The following is a 15,827-nucleotide window of genomic DNA, read 5'->3' as shown; positions in this document are numbered from 1 at the left end:
AAACTTGACTTATCACATGGTTTGAGCGTCTCTAGCAAGAGTTTGTCGCCAGAGCACGTGGTTTTGCACAGAGTGTCTGGTGGAGGTAGAAATGGCAGAGGGAGAAATCCAGTGGTAATTATTGCATCCTTAACACCAGAAATATTATATAGGTGTAAAACGATTATATATTGTTCCTGTAAAGTAGAGATGACCATATTTTCACATTTGTAAACGTTTTATTTTCGTATGTGGTTTGGGGTATATGAGATCATATTCCTCTGGCTCTCCCATTCCAGCAGAGATCTCAAATGTTCTTGAGGACGTTTATAATAACATTCTGTAACCTTAAAAATGGTCTAAATCTCATGTTGAATATATAGCTATATGTACACAGTTGAGAGCAGTTCAACTGGAAAAAGGGAGTCTCTAACGTAGCTGAGATGCGAGTTTCCATTTGTTTTCTCTGTTTCATTTATTAGTGGCTCTACTTTTGTATGTTTCTCTATTAGTGCCTCTTCAGCTTTCAGAACACATGTCCTGAGTTGTTACAGACTTCTAGAAAAAATTTGTTTTCAAATGAGCTCTTGAAGCTTGGAATTTTAGAACTGGCAATCCTGCCCTGTGTGAAAGTGCAGGCAGCAGACACCAGGCAGGGCCTTAACTGAGCATGCGGCAGTGAAGACACATGGAACTGGGCCATCAGAACGCATGAATGGAGCCGCTAAGATAAGTACAGCTGGCAGAAACAAGCGATGGGTCAGCGTTGGAGCTAAACCTAAAGGCCATGCTATGAAAAGCTCTACGTGTTCATCTTCCAATCCTGCTAGCACACCCTGTTATGCTACTCCTAATGCTCACTAGAGGCTGTTCACAGAGCACAGCTCAAAGACAGAACAGAACATCAATGCCAGTCACTTCATTTGCAGATAAGATTTGAAAAACTACAAGGCCTGAGTATGTTTTCTAAAAGCAGATAGCGTGAGGATGTGGGCCATTTCTGGCACAGATATGGCACTACTGGCCCACATGTAAAAAATTCACATGGCCCACACATTACAAAACAGATCTGGTTCACTTCTGGCACAGAAGTAGCAAACATCATGTGAGCCAGACTACTAGCAAACGTAATGTGAGCCAAAACTGGCCCATAAAAAAATGTTAATATGCCCCACACATTACAAAACAGTTAATCCAGTGTGCATCTGCAATATCTTTACTTTTTAGGAGCCTCCGCAATTGTAACATGGGTATGTTTTACTGGCATGTACATTTAGGCTGTTTGGGAAAAATTTGCAGATACTATGAATGGGCAAGACAAAAACTGGGTGGGGGATGTTTCACAAAGCCAGATTTGTCAGTTGACCAGATAATGTAGGCTCATTAACATGATCACCCAATAGAAATGCCCTGCAGTTCTTTTCCTATTGGACAGTCATCTCCCTAAACTGAGAAATTTTGCTTCGTGAAATACTCCCCTGCATAAAATATTGAATAATATTGAATAAATTACAATACAACCTGTGGTGAAACTAAAACAAACCTTTAAACAACTCCATTCTTGTAAGCTAACGTTATAACATAGTAATTAAAAAGAAGACGAAGAAGAAGAAGAAGAAGAAGAAGAAGAAGAAGAAGAAGAAGTAAAACACCAACAACAGGCCTTGACTAACATCATGCTGTTAAAAAATGTTGGCCTCTGTCAGGCATATGTCCTCTAACTACAATGGGAATTAAATTAATTAAAAATGAATTTGACATACTCAGAGAAGATGAAATCCAAATGAGTAACTATTTACAGCAACTCCCGGTTATCATATATGTGTATGTGTGAAAACTAAGGAAAAATAAATAAATAAATAAAATTGGCCATGTCTTTAATGACAACACAGATGTGCTATCTATTAAAAAAGAAAGCATTACATTTTTATTACTATTTTGATGCATTTTTTTGTCTTATACAACAGTTAGTCCCAACCTTACAAACCGATTGGTTGAGAAGCATTCTAATCATGCTGATATGTGTGATAACAGCATTGGCTATTTTACACCAAAACTGTATCACTTCGCTGGAGCACTGGTAAGTAACAAGAATCTTTATGCACACAAATCTTAGATGTTTTGTATTTGTGCTTATACAAAATGAGAAATTAATAAAATGGGTGATGTTAAGATAACATATAACCTGCCCATTTTATTAAAGTAACATTTTACCATCTTGGCTGTAAACATTCCTCTGTTTGTACTAATCTTAGTACAGGGTAAAATAATATATATGGATATATACAAATATACATATATATATATATAATATATACAAAAATGCAGTTGAAATGCCGGGGAGCGAGGATGAGGCGGATGCATGCGCTAAGAGAAGCAAGATTTATTAGCGGTGGGAAAAGTCTCACTTCCGGCGGCATGGCGAGTAGCTGCAGCGGCCACTTCGGGAATAGCAATATGGTGCTTTTTTGCTATTTACAGTAATTTTTGTCATGTAACCCGACCAAAAACTAGATATCATGACTGTTTCAACCAGCACCATCATCTACCATCGCCAGAGCCCTTCACAGCTGAGAAATCAGCTACAATCTCTGCTTCCAAGCGAACTGTGGGAAGAGTCTTGCTACTTCCCTAACGTCGCTAGTGCTGACTTAGCATCACACTGGTGTATGATGGAGTAACATACACAGCCACAGCAAAGACCACTGTAAAGTTCCTCAGAACACAAAAAGGATGGCATCTTACTGTAGCCGGTAGTTCCCCTCCAATCCGCTGGGTGGCGCTTTGCCCCAGCCGGTAGTGTTTGGTCGCACGGGGAGCACAGCCTTAGTGCTCTGTTATGCCGTGTGAAGGTAGGATGTACAATTAAGCATCCAGTTAAAATAATAGTTTTATTAAGCCATCCATGTTCAGACTGCGCATGAAAATACTTTTAAATGTGTTTTAGTCCAGTAGTAAAGATTATTTTGTTGCTTTGGAGACTGTTTATATATTATTTTTATCGTTTTATGTTTGTTTTATGGTGGCAGTCACATGTACAGGCATGGATTTAATGCGCTGAGCTCTGTTATTTATGTTCTGAGGCTAAAATACGGTTGTATTAGTTGTTTTATTTCCAGTAATTCATATTTTTGTACAGTATTTCAGCGTTTTATGAGCAGCAAGTGACAATAAGCAGTCAGTAACTGTCCAGGTAATTTGTGTAGTAAAACTTAGTGCTCTGTTATGCCGTGTGAAGGTGACCAAGAGCTGCAGTGCTGTGCTATGCTGTGTGATGGAGAGAACTACGTGCTTGCTGAGAGTCAACCTGGTTCTGTTGAGTTAAGCACTGAGAGAGACCCTGTCACTGAATAAACTGCTGCTGCTGAGCCGCGATCAAAACGAACATCACCGGTGTCCAGTCTCCCTCTTTCCCCAAACCAAAAAAAAAACAACGCAGAGGAAAAGGAAAGGTACCATCAGAGGTGGACTGAGTGAGTGGATGGGAAATCACGACACCCCGGGTTACATTTTTGGTGCCGTGACTACCCCGGCTCAACAGTCACAGATTTGCTTTTTATATCCTTTGGACTGATATTTCTGTTTATTGTTTTGTTTTTTTGAGAAAAAAAAAATCTCGGTTGATGACAAATGTGTTGAAATTGTGATGAGCTAGCAGGTGTTGAGTGTAAAAAGACTGTGGTAAGAATTACATTTATATTCAGCTGTGTTACAACAAAGTGTTGGTGATTTAGCTGATGAGTCGGTAGCTAAACATTTCTTCTAGAAATTTGTAGTTATATTAGTGAGCACTTTAATTTGTATTTATTTATTTATTCATCTATTTTTTCTGCACAGTCGAGTCACACATTAGCTCTTTGCTGCATACATTTAACCCTATCGCCCCTGTCATGTCCAGAGTACAAATGGCTAATGGTGACACCCCTCACAGACCAACCTCAGTGAGACAGCAGCTTATCTCCATGACTCTCTGTCAGACATGAAGGAGCCCAGCCACACTCAGGTAGCCCCAAGCAGGACATTGCAGTGTGCATTGTGGAGGATGTAGTCCCCCAGTCATTAGAGGGTTTACCCACAGCTAACCAGCCTAGCCAGCTGAACACATTGTCACATACCAGTCCTGACCCAGTAGCCAGCTCAGCTAATCAAAGCTTATATAACACTCATGTACCTGCTACGACGACACCGCTTCATTACAGTCCACAAGCCCAAGCTAGCCATTATAGCCATCAACATGGGTTCACCCCAGCTGAGTATCCAGTGCCCCCAGCTGCCCAACAGACCTACTACAGTCCTCCAGCCAACCCCCATGTCACTTATCAGGTACCTGCCCCTAGTCAGCAGCAAGCCTACTTCACAACCCCACAATATCACAACCAGCCTCACTCTCTACATAGCTCCCCTGCTAATCATTTCCCTACCTCAGATGCGTGGGCAGTACCTGGCTTGAGTGTCCTGTTGCAAAATCCTGATAGGTCCACCCAAGCATGTGGATTCACCCAGACACACCAAATTAAAAATGTCCAGGTGTTCAGTGGAAGTGTGAAGTGCAAGCTTTTGGTGGATGACTGGATAAGAGACATGCAATATCTGTTGAATGCTGGAAGCCTAACGCCTGACCTTGCCTTTGCTACAGTGGTTCGACATTTAAGTGGAGAGGCCAGGAAGGTGGTTCTGAACTTGCCGATCAAAGAGCAGACTCCCAGCAGAGCATTTGATGAACTGAGAGCAGAATATGGTGATATTCAGTCGTCTCTTGACCCGCTTGCTGATTTCTATGAGAGATCACAAAAGCCAGGTGAGACTGCATGCTCATATGCCATTGCTCTAGAGTCCATTCTTCACGCAGTGGAGGAAACACAAAATGGCGGTTACCCCTTTGCAGACAGAGATGGAAAGTTAACTCATCAATTTCTGAGAGGACTGCATGATGAGGAGGTATACATGCATATTGCCCCAATGAAACCCAGACTCATGAGTTTTCGGGAACTCCAGTCTGAATTTCGTCATCTGGCCAGAGAATTAAAAAAATCCTTGCCCAGCCAAGAGCAAAAAAAACAAGAAACCAAGTCCAAGTGGCGAATGCAGAAAGTATCCAGACATCTAAACCAGAGTTTGTGAGAAAACGTGACTCCGAATTAGCTGAGTTAACAGCTTTGGTGAAAAAACTGGCCCTGACACAGGAAGAGCAGATTTCCCGAATGGCAGCATTAGAGTCAAAAATCGGTTCTACACCCCACTCAACCACTGCAGTGGCACCGCTGAAAAGTGACAAGGCCATCTTAGTGTGTTTCCGGTGTGGCAAAGCAGGGCATGTGGCTAGAGTATGTAGAGCTGTTCTGACCAGTGATGATCAGCATCAGGGAGGAAGTCAAGTTGGCCAGTTGTTAAACACTTAGAGCCTGTGGTCATAGGGGCAACTGTGGGCGTGGTTCAAGAGTCCCCCAAAGACATCGGACATTCATATACTACTCCACTGATTGGCCCAACAAATGAAGGCAAGGTGACAGTAAATGGACTGAAATGCTGAGCCCTTATTGATTCAGGATCACAAGTGACCACAATTACTGATGAGTTCTGGCGCAGACACCCTGAACTGAACTCCCAGACACTCCATCCTACAGATATTCCCATAGAGGGTTGCTGTGGGCCAACAAGTGCCTCACTTGGGCATTCTGCACATCAATCTTTCATTTATGGAGAAGTCCTATCAGGGAGTACCAGTCTTTGTCATCCCAGTCTGCAGCTACCGAGCCTCCGTCCCATTGCTGATAGGCACAAATGTAATACGTGCTTCACAAGAACACCTGAAATCTGAATTTGGTGTACAGTACCTGTCTGTTGTGCAGCAGTCTCATCCTGAATGGTATTCTGCCCTGGTGAAAATGGAAGGTGCTGAAGATGGAACTGGTAAGGTGGGGCCTGTGAAGTATGTGGGACAGTGAGCGAAGGTAATTCCTGCTGGGCAAGAGGTTAGTGTAATTGAAGAGTCTTTGGAGGCCCTAGATGGAGGGAATACACTGGGCTTGTTGAGGGGTTAGCTTCCCAGAAACTCCTGCATGGTCTAGCTGTTGCTCGGGTCCTAGAAAATGTGAAAAGAAGCGGTGTTCCTGTTCGGATAATTAATCTGTCTGAGCGACCGATGAGGATAAGGCCACAAACCCCCATTGCTGAAGTCTTCCTTGTAAAGCAAGTGTCTGAAAGGGGGGAGGAGGTGGGCACAGAGAGAATTAAGCTGCCATTTCATAGCCTCAACTCCCAGGGCCACACTCTCCAAGCAAGTCCTGCTCAAGACCAACTCTACAAAGAGCCTGAACAGGATATTGTGTCCTTGTTAGATCTCAGCAATGCCTGTTTTGAGACTGAGAATCAATATCTGCAGATGATGGACGTAGTAAAGCAGAACAGCGATGTGTTTTCTAAACATCATTTGGACTATGGGCACACTACAGTTGTTAAGCATGAGATTCCATTGGTGGACCCCAGGCCTTTCCGGCTACCCTATAGGAAGATACCACCATCCCAGTATCAGGCAGTGACGAAGGCCATCACAGAAATGGAAGAAGCAGGTGTGATATGTCCAAGTAAGAGCCCATATGCCTCGCCTATTGTAGTTGTCACAAAAAAAGATGGCTCGCTGAGGATTTGCATGGACTATAGGAAATTGAATTCCTACAGCACCCATGATGCGTTCCCTCTTCCTAGAGTTGAGGAGGCTCTGGAGGCCTTGGGGCAAGCTAAGTATTTTTCCATGCTAGATTTAACCTCTGGTTACTGGCAGGTGGAGGTGGCAGAGGCCGATAAGCACAAGACAGCATTCAGCACCCCAATGGGTCTTTTTGAGGCGAATCGGATGCCGTTCGGGTTACAGAATGCCTCATCAATGTTCCAAAGGTTAATGACCTGCTGCTTTGGTGACCTCAACTTTGAAATTTGCTCATCTATCTAGATGACATCGTCGTTTTCTCCAAAACCTTTGAGGAGCACTTAGAGAGGCTGCAGATGGTCTTTAACAGACTGAGGACGTATGGCCCAAAGTTGAAACCTCAAAAGTGCCACCTGCTAAGATGAGAAGTGCGCTACTTGGGCCATGTGGTGTCCAGCGAAGGCATTAAAACTGACCCAGACAAGATCAGCAAAGTAGCGGAGTGGAAAGTGCCAGAAAACCGGCAAGAGCTGTTGCAGTTCCTGGGCTTTGCGGGGTATTACCGCAGATTCATTGTAGGCTATGCATCAATTGCAGCACCACTGTATCGGCTGACCTCAGGCGACCCAAGAAAGAAAAAAGGGGCCGGAAAGGTCCCCCAGCAACTGGGCTGCCATTTGTTTGGACAGAGGAGTGTGGAAATGCCTTCCAGTCCTTAAAGGCTAAACTTACTACAGCTCCAGTGCTTGGCTATGCAGATTATAGTCTGCCCTTTGTACTCCAGACAGATCCATCTTTAGCAGGGTTGGGTGCAGTGTTGGCTCAAGTTCAGAATGGCCAAGAAAAAGTGATTGCATATGCTAGTCGCGGTTTGAGCCCTGCCGAAACGCGGTACCCTGCGCACAAACTGGAACTTTAGCCTTAAAATGGGCAGTGACAGAAAAGTTTTATGATCATCTGTATGGACACAAGTTCTCAGTCCTGACTGATAACAATCCGCTGAAGTATGTGATGACCTCAGCTAAGCTTGACGCAACAGGCCAGCGCTGGGTAGCACAGCTTTCGATGTTTGACTTCGACATTCAGTACAGACAGGGAAGGTGTAATACCAATGCAGATGGCATATCACGAATACCAGCCCGTGAGGTCACAGAGGCCCTGCGCACATGCCCACAATTAGTGGCCACATCACCGCAGAGACAGCCACCAAAAGGTGATGATAATGCTGAAGTAGCCACTGATGTCACGCCAAGAGAGTCCATTCCAAATGAGACAATGAGTGCTGCAGACCAGTTCCGTAGTGCTGGCAGTGATGCTCTACCAAGTATGACAAAACAAGAGATAAGATCAGCCCAGAGAACTAATCATGCAATTCGGGCCTGTCTTGTACTATAAGTCGCAGTACACCAAGCCCAAACGTTCGGTGAGGAGCCAGAGTAATGTGCATGAGAGGCTTCTTAGAAAGGAGTGGAAGAGACTGGTGGTGAAGGATGATATCTTGTTCTAGCAGGTGAGAGACAAACAGAGAGGATCTTTCTGCCAGTTAGTGCTGCCAGAGAGGTTTTGTGGCTATGTTAAGTCGGCACTTCATGATGACTCAGGGCATTTTGGGGTGGAACACACATTTGCTCTGTTCAGGGAAAGATTTTACTGGCCCCGGATGTTCAACGATGTCAAGGCATGGTGTGAACAATGTGAAAGATGCTGTTTAAGAAAGACACCGACTGCTGGTCTCTGAGCCCCCCTTGTCAGCATTCACACCAATGCCCCTCTGGAGCTCATCTGTATTGACTTCTTGACTGTAGAGAAATCCAAAGGAGGCTTTGAGAACATCCTGGTTGTGACAGACCATTTCTCTCGCTGGGCGCAGTCCTATCCTACCAAGGACCAAAGGGCAGAAACGGTGGCAAAGGTGCTGTGGAGGAAATTCTTCTGCAAGTTTGGGTTCCCAGCTAAACTCCATGCAGACCAAGGGCGAAAGAGCACGGTGGTCAAAGAGTTGTGCAGGTTGACAGGTACCCTAAAGACGCACACCTCTCCCTATCACCCCCAGGGCAACGGGATGACAGAGAGGTTCAACCATACCCTGATGAACCTGTTGGGTACACTGCCACCTCAGTCTAAGACACACTGGCATGAGTACATTGATGCACTGACCCAAGCTTATAATTGTACGCGCCATGACTCCACAGGCTACACACATTACTACCTAATGTTTGGTCAACACCCACAGCTGCCCATTGACCTTGTGTTTGGATTGGCGCCAACTACTGACTATTGTGAGCATTCAGAGTATGCCAAGACCCTTCATGACAGCCTCAAATATGCTTGTGAACAGGCCAACCTTGCCTCTAGACACTCCAAAGAAACCCAAAAGAAGAACTATGATGCAAAGGCAAAGGTCAGATAATTCACACCAGGTGACTGAGTACTGATCAAGGTCTGTCACACAGAAACCAGGCAGAAGCTAGGGGATAAGTGGGAACCAAAGCCCTACTTGGTCATAAAGAAACAGCCCGGGATACCGGTGTGTCATTTGGGCAGAAGGAGGCTCTGTAGAACGAGTGGTTCATCAGAATCTAATGACACAGTACATGTTCTTTCCCTTGGAGCCCGAGCAGGTTCAGGAGAACACGGATGAGGAGCAAGTTTTGAGCAACAGTGAAGACTCGGAAGCAAGTGGCAGTGATGTGGAAAATCATGAGATGAGCGGTGGACTTGAAGAGCAGAGGGATGATGACGCTGAAAATGACAAGGACTTGGCAGATGGCATGGGATGTAGCTTAAATGCCCAGGATTGTTTTGGCCTGGACCAGAGTCTGAATGATGACTCCACAACAAGAGAGCTGGAGGAAACTATGACCCAAGGTGTTCAGAGCTCACAAGGAGCCAAAGAGTGCACCAATGGCAGAGGTGCCCCCCGCCGTAATCCTCCAAGGAGGAGATGAGCCCCAAGTAGACTGTCGTATCAGCTGCATGTCCCTGGAGTAAAGACGGCGGAGGACAAGATAGAGAGAGGACGGAAAAATATGGCAGCTGGCAAGAATGGGGAATGACAGAAGCACTACATTGTGTGAATGACACACAGGCACACAAGCATTCATTTAAGAGACCCAGTTTATGTTCTAACTTTTGGGGTCAGTGTTATTTAGATGGCAGGGATGCCATCACCCTTAGTGGGGGTGGGTGTAGCCGGTAATTCCCCTCCAGTCCGCTGGGTGGCGCTTTGCCCCAGCCGGTAGTGTTTGGTCGCACGGGGAGCACAGCCTTAGTGCTCTGTTATGCCGTGTGAAGGTAGGATGTACAATTAAGCATCCAGTTAAAATAGTTTTATTAAGCCATCCATGTTCAGACTGCACATGAAAATACTTTTAAACGTGTTTTAGTCCAGTAGTAAAGATTATTCTAGACTGGTGTCCAGTCTCCCTCTTTCCCCAAACCAAAAAAAAAAAAAAAAAAAAAAAAAAAAAAAAAAAAAAAAACAAAACACACACACACACACACACACACACACACACACACACACACACACACACACACACACACACACAGAGGAAAAGGAAAGGTACCATCAGAGGTGGACTGAGTGAGTGGATGGGAAATCACATGACACCCCGGGTTACATTACCATGAAGAAATCTTGAAGTTGTTAATTTTGCTTCCGCCTAAAACTTAACTGTGAAACAAGAACAGAAGTGTAATACACAGTTTTAATACAAGCATGATTCTATTGAATAAAAATTAACTAAAATTACAGACATGTATTTAATAGTTTCCAGAAATCATTAGAAGGCACTGAGGGTGTTTTTTACTTTGGGGGGGAGGGGGAGGGGATTTATTTATATATAATAATAATAATAATAATAATAATAATAATAATAATAATAAGTGGAAATTTTCCTTTTGTAAACAAATAACAGTTTAAAAAGACTTTACTAGTAGTCAAATGAGAGAGTTCTTTTAAGGCAGGATAGTTCTAAAATATCAGTTTATTAGGCCAATAACATGTGTCACGCAGTCAACAGGGGAATCGGACTTCACTTCCCAGAGTGCTCAGGGGGGAATCACATGATCTTCCCCCACACCTGTCAGCAATCCCAGTCGCCTGAGTACTGATCACTTGCACCTGTTGAACTCCAGTTCCAAACTTTATAAGCTGGGACTTTAGTTTGACTCTTTGCGAGATATTGTTTTGATGCAGTTACTGAGCATTGCAAAAAAACCTCTGCACTGATCAGGATTGCCTGAAAATTATCAGGTTTACTAACCGGAGACGTTGTTGGTGCAGTCATGGTCACTGGGTTAGCGGGAGCCATCATGGCTGTACCAACTGAGCTTGTTCTGCTTGTTGGTTAGTGAGAGACTCCAGTGAATGCGTTACTCCCGAGAGAACCTGCTGATGTTGTCCCAGAAGTTGACCCTGTTCAGTGAGTGCCCTTTGGATGACATCCTTCTCCGCCGCCTGCATGGTAGGCGAGGTATTCTGTAACGTGCCGACAGAATAGCAGATGCTCGCGGGTAAAAGGTTTAATACCAGAGGGAATCAGGAAAATCCCCACAGGGAGAAAACACAAATCGAAGTTCAAAGTTCAGTCCGAAATCACAACACAAAACAGTCCAGGCAGGCAGAAGTGAACGAGGACAACAGTATTCAAAACCGGGTCATATTTGGCAAAACCTCTCAGTTATTGTATCAGAACAATACCTCACAAAGAGTCAAACTAAAGTCCCAGCTTATATAGGTTGGAACTGGAGTTCATCAGGTGCAACTGATCAGTACTCAGGCAACTGGGATCGCTGACAGGTGCGGGGGAAGATCACGTGATCCCCCCGAGCACTCTGGGAAGTGAAGTCTGATTCCCCCGTTGACTGCATGACAACATGAACAAGTTCTCATAAATGTGTTTATTTTATCATAATTTGTATTTTCTGAATGAATCTGAATGAAAAATCTGATTATGATTGGATTATTGAGTGTATCTAAACTCATTAATTGAGCTGTGAGTTTAGTCATCCTCAGATTTTAATCTAAAATTTCTTCCTGCTTGAGGAATGAATAAAAAAACAGCTCCACCTCCAGATGAACAGGACAGTGTCTGTCTGAAGTTTCTCAATAACAAGTTTTTCTGAATCTATTAATTTGATTCATTTATCCCCATTGTCATTCCCTGTCTCAGCATCGACTTTAACAAGCCCTCATTCACTTGAGCTCACCATTTCTCCTGAAGAGAATCTGTGTCGCCATCTTCAGGGCTGATCCATTATTGTACTAGAGAGTGATGTGAAGAGTGATCAAGTGAGGGGTGTTAAAAGAGCTTTCTACGAGGCAATGGATCAAGTTCCCAAATTACCAGTGATATCTGAACAAGTCCTTCAGCAGCTGAACTCACCCAGAAATCACTGCAGTGAAATGGTAAATGTTTCAAAACCATAACATTCGATTTGCTTGCTTTTTAAAGCAAAGTACTCCATCTGTTATATATAACTACTGATATAACTCCATTACTTTACTCAGTTAGTTAACATACTAAAGACTACACAGCTAACAACCAAAAGAAATGCACTGCACTGCAGTTCTATACTAAAGCTTACAGCTAGACAAAGTAGTTACTCAGAAGGTATATGGACATCAAACTTCTCCAAAAAGCTTTTTTAATTGCAAAGTTTGAATGGCTAGCAGATTGACTAAGTGAGACTGAGACTAGCTGAGGATGACTGAATAACCTGACCCCTCCTGCCCTTCTTCCATTAGTAGACATCTGTGTAGTGCACATCCAACTGCTGATTTTAAATGGTATTGAAAATGTGTTCAGTTTTGTTTAATGTGGAAATATCATATTTATTTAAAAAAAAGTGTGTACCCAGTTTTAAAAAATGCAAATATAACAGCACATAGACTAACCTTTAAAATAATTAGATATCTTAACAAATATTGAAGGAACAAGTGTTTGTGTGCAATGAGAAATTAATGTGGTAACAAGAAATGTTTAAAGTGTTAATTCTTACTCATGTTTGCTTATGCTTCTTTATGACTGTGGCAGCTAGCAAAAAGGGAGGATTTGGGATTAAAATCTATTGGCCTTCATCAAAATTATCAGTTCCTCATGCCTGTGTCAGCCAAGAGGTGGTGCTCTCACTATGTCTGTCTTCATTTGCCATGAAGACAGAGAAGAGGCAGCACAGCAGAGAGTTTGTCTTTTAATTGTCTTCCCTTTAACATGTAAAAAAACACAAAACATACATTTCTTTCTAAAAATGAGTGTTCTGTATGTAGTTGTGAGGCACTTTTTGTGCTGCATGCCGAACATGGTTGGTTAAAAAGTAGTAACCTACATACTTCTTAATGTCAGACTGTAATGGTTGAAACATACTAATTTACACATTATTGTAGTAGTGTTCTGGCTCAAAAACAGGCAAGCTCGTCACTGTAAAGGTTGTACAAGCATGTGATACAGCCTTCAAATCTGGTAACAGGGAAGACCTGAGAGCAGCCAGACACAATCTGAAAGCTGGCATCAAGGCTTCCAAGAAAGCATATAGCATGTCAACAACTCAGACCCTCAGTGCATGTGGAAGGGAATCCATGCAGTTATAGACTACAAGAGCAAGGTCGAAAACTCATCAGTTACAGATGCCTCCCTATCGACTGAACTCTATGCCTATGCCTGCTTTGAGATCAGCCAAGCTCAGCTGACCAGCAAAGCCTCAGGTCCCTCTGCAGAAAAAAACAGAACTCACACGGTCTATAGATGAGGTGGGGAAAGCTCTGTCGAGAGTGCCCATATGCAAAGCCGCTGGACACGATGGTATCCCAGGATGGGTCCTAAAAGCACATTCCAACAGTTGGCTGCCACTTTCACAGACATCTTCAACCTCTGCCTAGCTCTTAGTCTACTGTTCCCACCTCGTACAACACCATCATACCCATACCGAAGAAACCCTATGTCACATGATTCACACATCTTAATGAAGTGGTTTGAAAAACTTGTCTTGACTCATGTTAAGAACTGCCTCCCCAGAACTTTGGACTCATACCTCATAAATTGTTTAATCAAAAATACAATATCCCTGGCAATACACACTACACAGGTGTTCTTTCAGGGCATCTTGCAGGGCAAGAACACCTACATAAGATTAGGTCAAAATTTTATACATTTACCCCCTCTAGACTGGTCTCTAACCTAGGAATTATTCAGTCTACAGCTGGATTCTTGATTTCCTCTATGGCAAGTCACAGTCTGTTAGGATAAGGGCTACACTTCTCCCACCCTCATTCTCAGGCTGTCAACAAGGCTGTGACTTGTCACCAATGCCATACACCCTGTACACCCACAACTACATTCCCAAGCACAACTTCCATCATCAAGTTTGCTAACGATGCAACAGTAATGAGCCTCATCACTGACAACAACCAGGAGGTGTACAGAAAGGAGGTGAAATTCCTCACAGAGTGGTGCACAATCTCTCCTGAGTGTTAACAAATCCAAAGAGATGACTGTTGATTTCAGGAAGGGAAGCAGAGTACACACATCTCAGAGCATTGATGAGACTATGGCAGAAAGAGTGAACTACTTTGAATGCTTCAGAGTTCAGACCACCAAGGATCTCACCTGGTCACTCAATATGTCACGCCTCCTCAAAATGGCCCAACAATGCCTTCATTCCCTGAGGAGGCTGAGGAGGGTCAACCTGCCACAACAGCTCCTCTGCAAATTCAACACAGTGTCCATAGTGCAGAGCATCTTGATCAACTGCAATACAGTCTGGTATGGCAACTCCACTGCTACAGAATGGAAGGTCCTGTAAGGGTTGTTGAAAACTGCCCAGTACATCAGTGCAGCTGTCCTCCCACCCATACATTTACAATAAAAAATGTCTGAGGAAAGCCAGCAATATCACCATACATGCCACACCCTAGCCAATTCCTGTTCCACCCAGTGCCATTTGGGAAGAGACATCAGAACATTTAAACCAGAATCACCAGTTCAAGAACAGATTCTACCCTGGAGCTGTTAAACCGGTCATATTCTGAACACCCACTACACCATACACAGGATCCTCTGCAGTTTGCATGCAAACAGTATGTTGCTGTTGATGCAATGATCTACCAGCTGCAGAGGCCCATTTATCTCCTGGATAAATCAGCTAATACAGGGAGAGTCATGACACACAACCTACAGAAATTCTCAGATGACTCTGCTGTCATAGCTTGTGCTGGCGATGGAAGTACTCAGGAGTCTGTAATCAACACCTTCACCGAGTGGTCAGGCGGAAACTACTTGCAACTCAACATGGCCAAGACAAAGTAATTGGAGGAGAACTTTTGAAGATACAGGTCCCTGGTGACACCTGTTTCTCTACTAGGAAAGGAACTAGAGATGGGGGGTAGCTATAACTAGAACAACAATATGTATCTAAACAATAAACTGAATTAAACTGGACTGGTCACACAACACAGAGGCTGTCTACAGGAAGGGGCAAAGCAGACTACTCCCTAAAGAGACTCAGGATGGTGTGCATGTTCTAAAAGCGGCAGAGAGTAGAGTCTTCTTTGCAGCAGTGTGCTGGGGCAGTGGCATGAAGGCTGGGGACATTAAGAAGCTGAACAAACTAATTGGGAAGGCTGGATAGGTCATTGGGATCTGGACTCCCTGGAATGTGTTGCTCAGGAGAGGATACTGGCTAAGACAATGACTCTCATAATCTACATGAGAGCGTGACTGACAGAGGAGCACCTTTAGATCCAGAGATATACAACCACACTGCAGCAAACTTTCTTACCTACTGCCATCAGGTTGTATAATTCATCTGCCCTGTGCCAGAACTATTAGGACACCGCACACTTATCTATGTTTCCAATAAACTCTTTGCACCTTATTTCTATTTAAATCAATATATTCATACTTCAGATGAAACAACACTTTATAGAGGCCTTCAGTGCACACACTGGCCACTTTTAAGTGAGCCAAAAACCATATGACACAGTGTACCTATTGTGCAAATGTACATTGGTTTAGGTTGCATGTGTATGTTTACTTATATTCAACGTTTACAGGTCAGTGTACTTTATTTGATTCATGTGCTTTGTGTTTGCTGCTGCCACAAACCAGTTTTAGACTTAATTCTGACTTTTGGTGTAGAGATTGATAAATTAGCCATTCTCCCCCAGAGCACAGCGGTCTCAGATCATCACTTAATCTCA

At 43.6% G+C, this 15,827-nt stretch overlaps 2 protein-coding genes across 2 annotated transcripts in view; one reads left to right on the top strand and one right to left on the bottom strand.

Annotated features, from left to right (window-relative positions):
- The window catches only part of LOC108442899 (serotransferrin-2-like), a 144,007-nt gene that overhangs the window by 56,525 nt on the left and 71,655 nt on the right, over positions 1–15,827 (bottom strand). The window lies entirely within an intron of this gene.
- LOC108442900 (serotransferrin-1-like) overlaps positions 2,043–15,827 on the top strand; it is a 52,569-nt gene continuing 38,784 nt past the window's right edge. Inside the window, exon 1 of the mRNA XM_037530948.1 lies at positions 2,043–2,059. The gene's annotated coding sequence lies outside the window, so the exon portion shown is untranslated. The remainder of the gene's footprint in view (positions 2,060–15,827) is intronic.

Source organism: Pygocentrus nattereri, chromosome 19, assembly GCF_015220715.1.
Source record: "Pygocentrus nattereri isolate fPygNat1 chromosome 19, fPygNat1.pri, whole genome shotgun sequence".
In the NCBI taxonomy this organism is placed as follows: Eukaryota; Metazoa; Chordata; class Actinopteri; order Characiformes; family Serrasalmidae; genus Pygocentrus; species Pygocentrus nattereri.
This window is presented reverse-complemented; position numbering and strand designations above follow the sequence as displayed.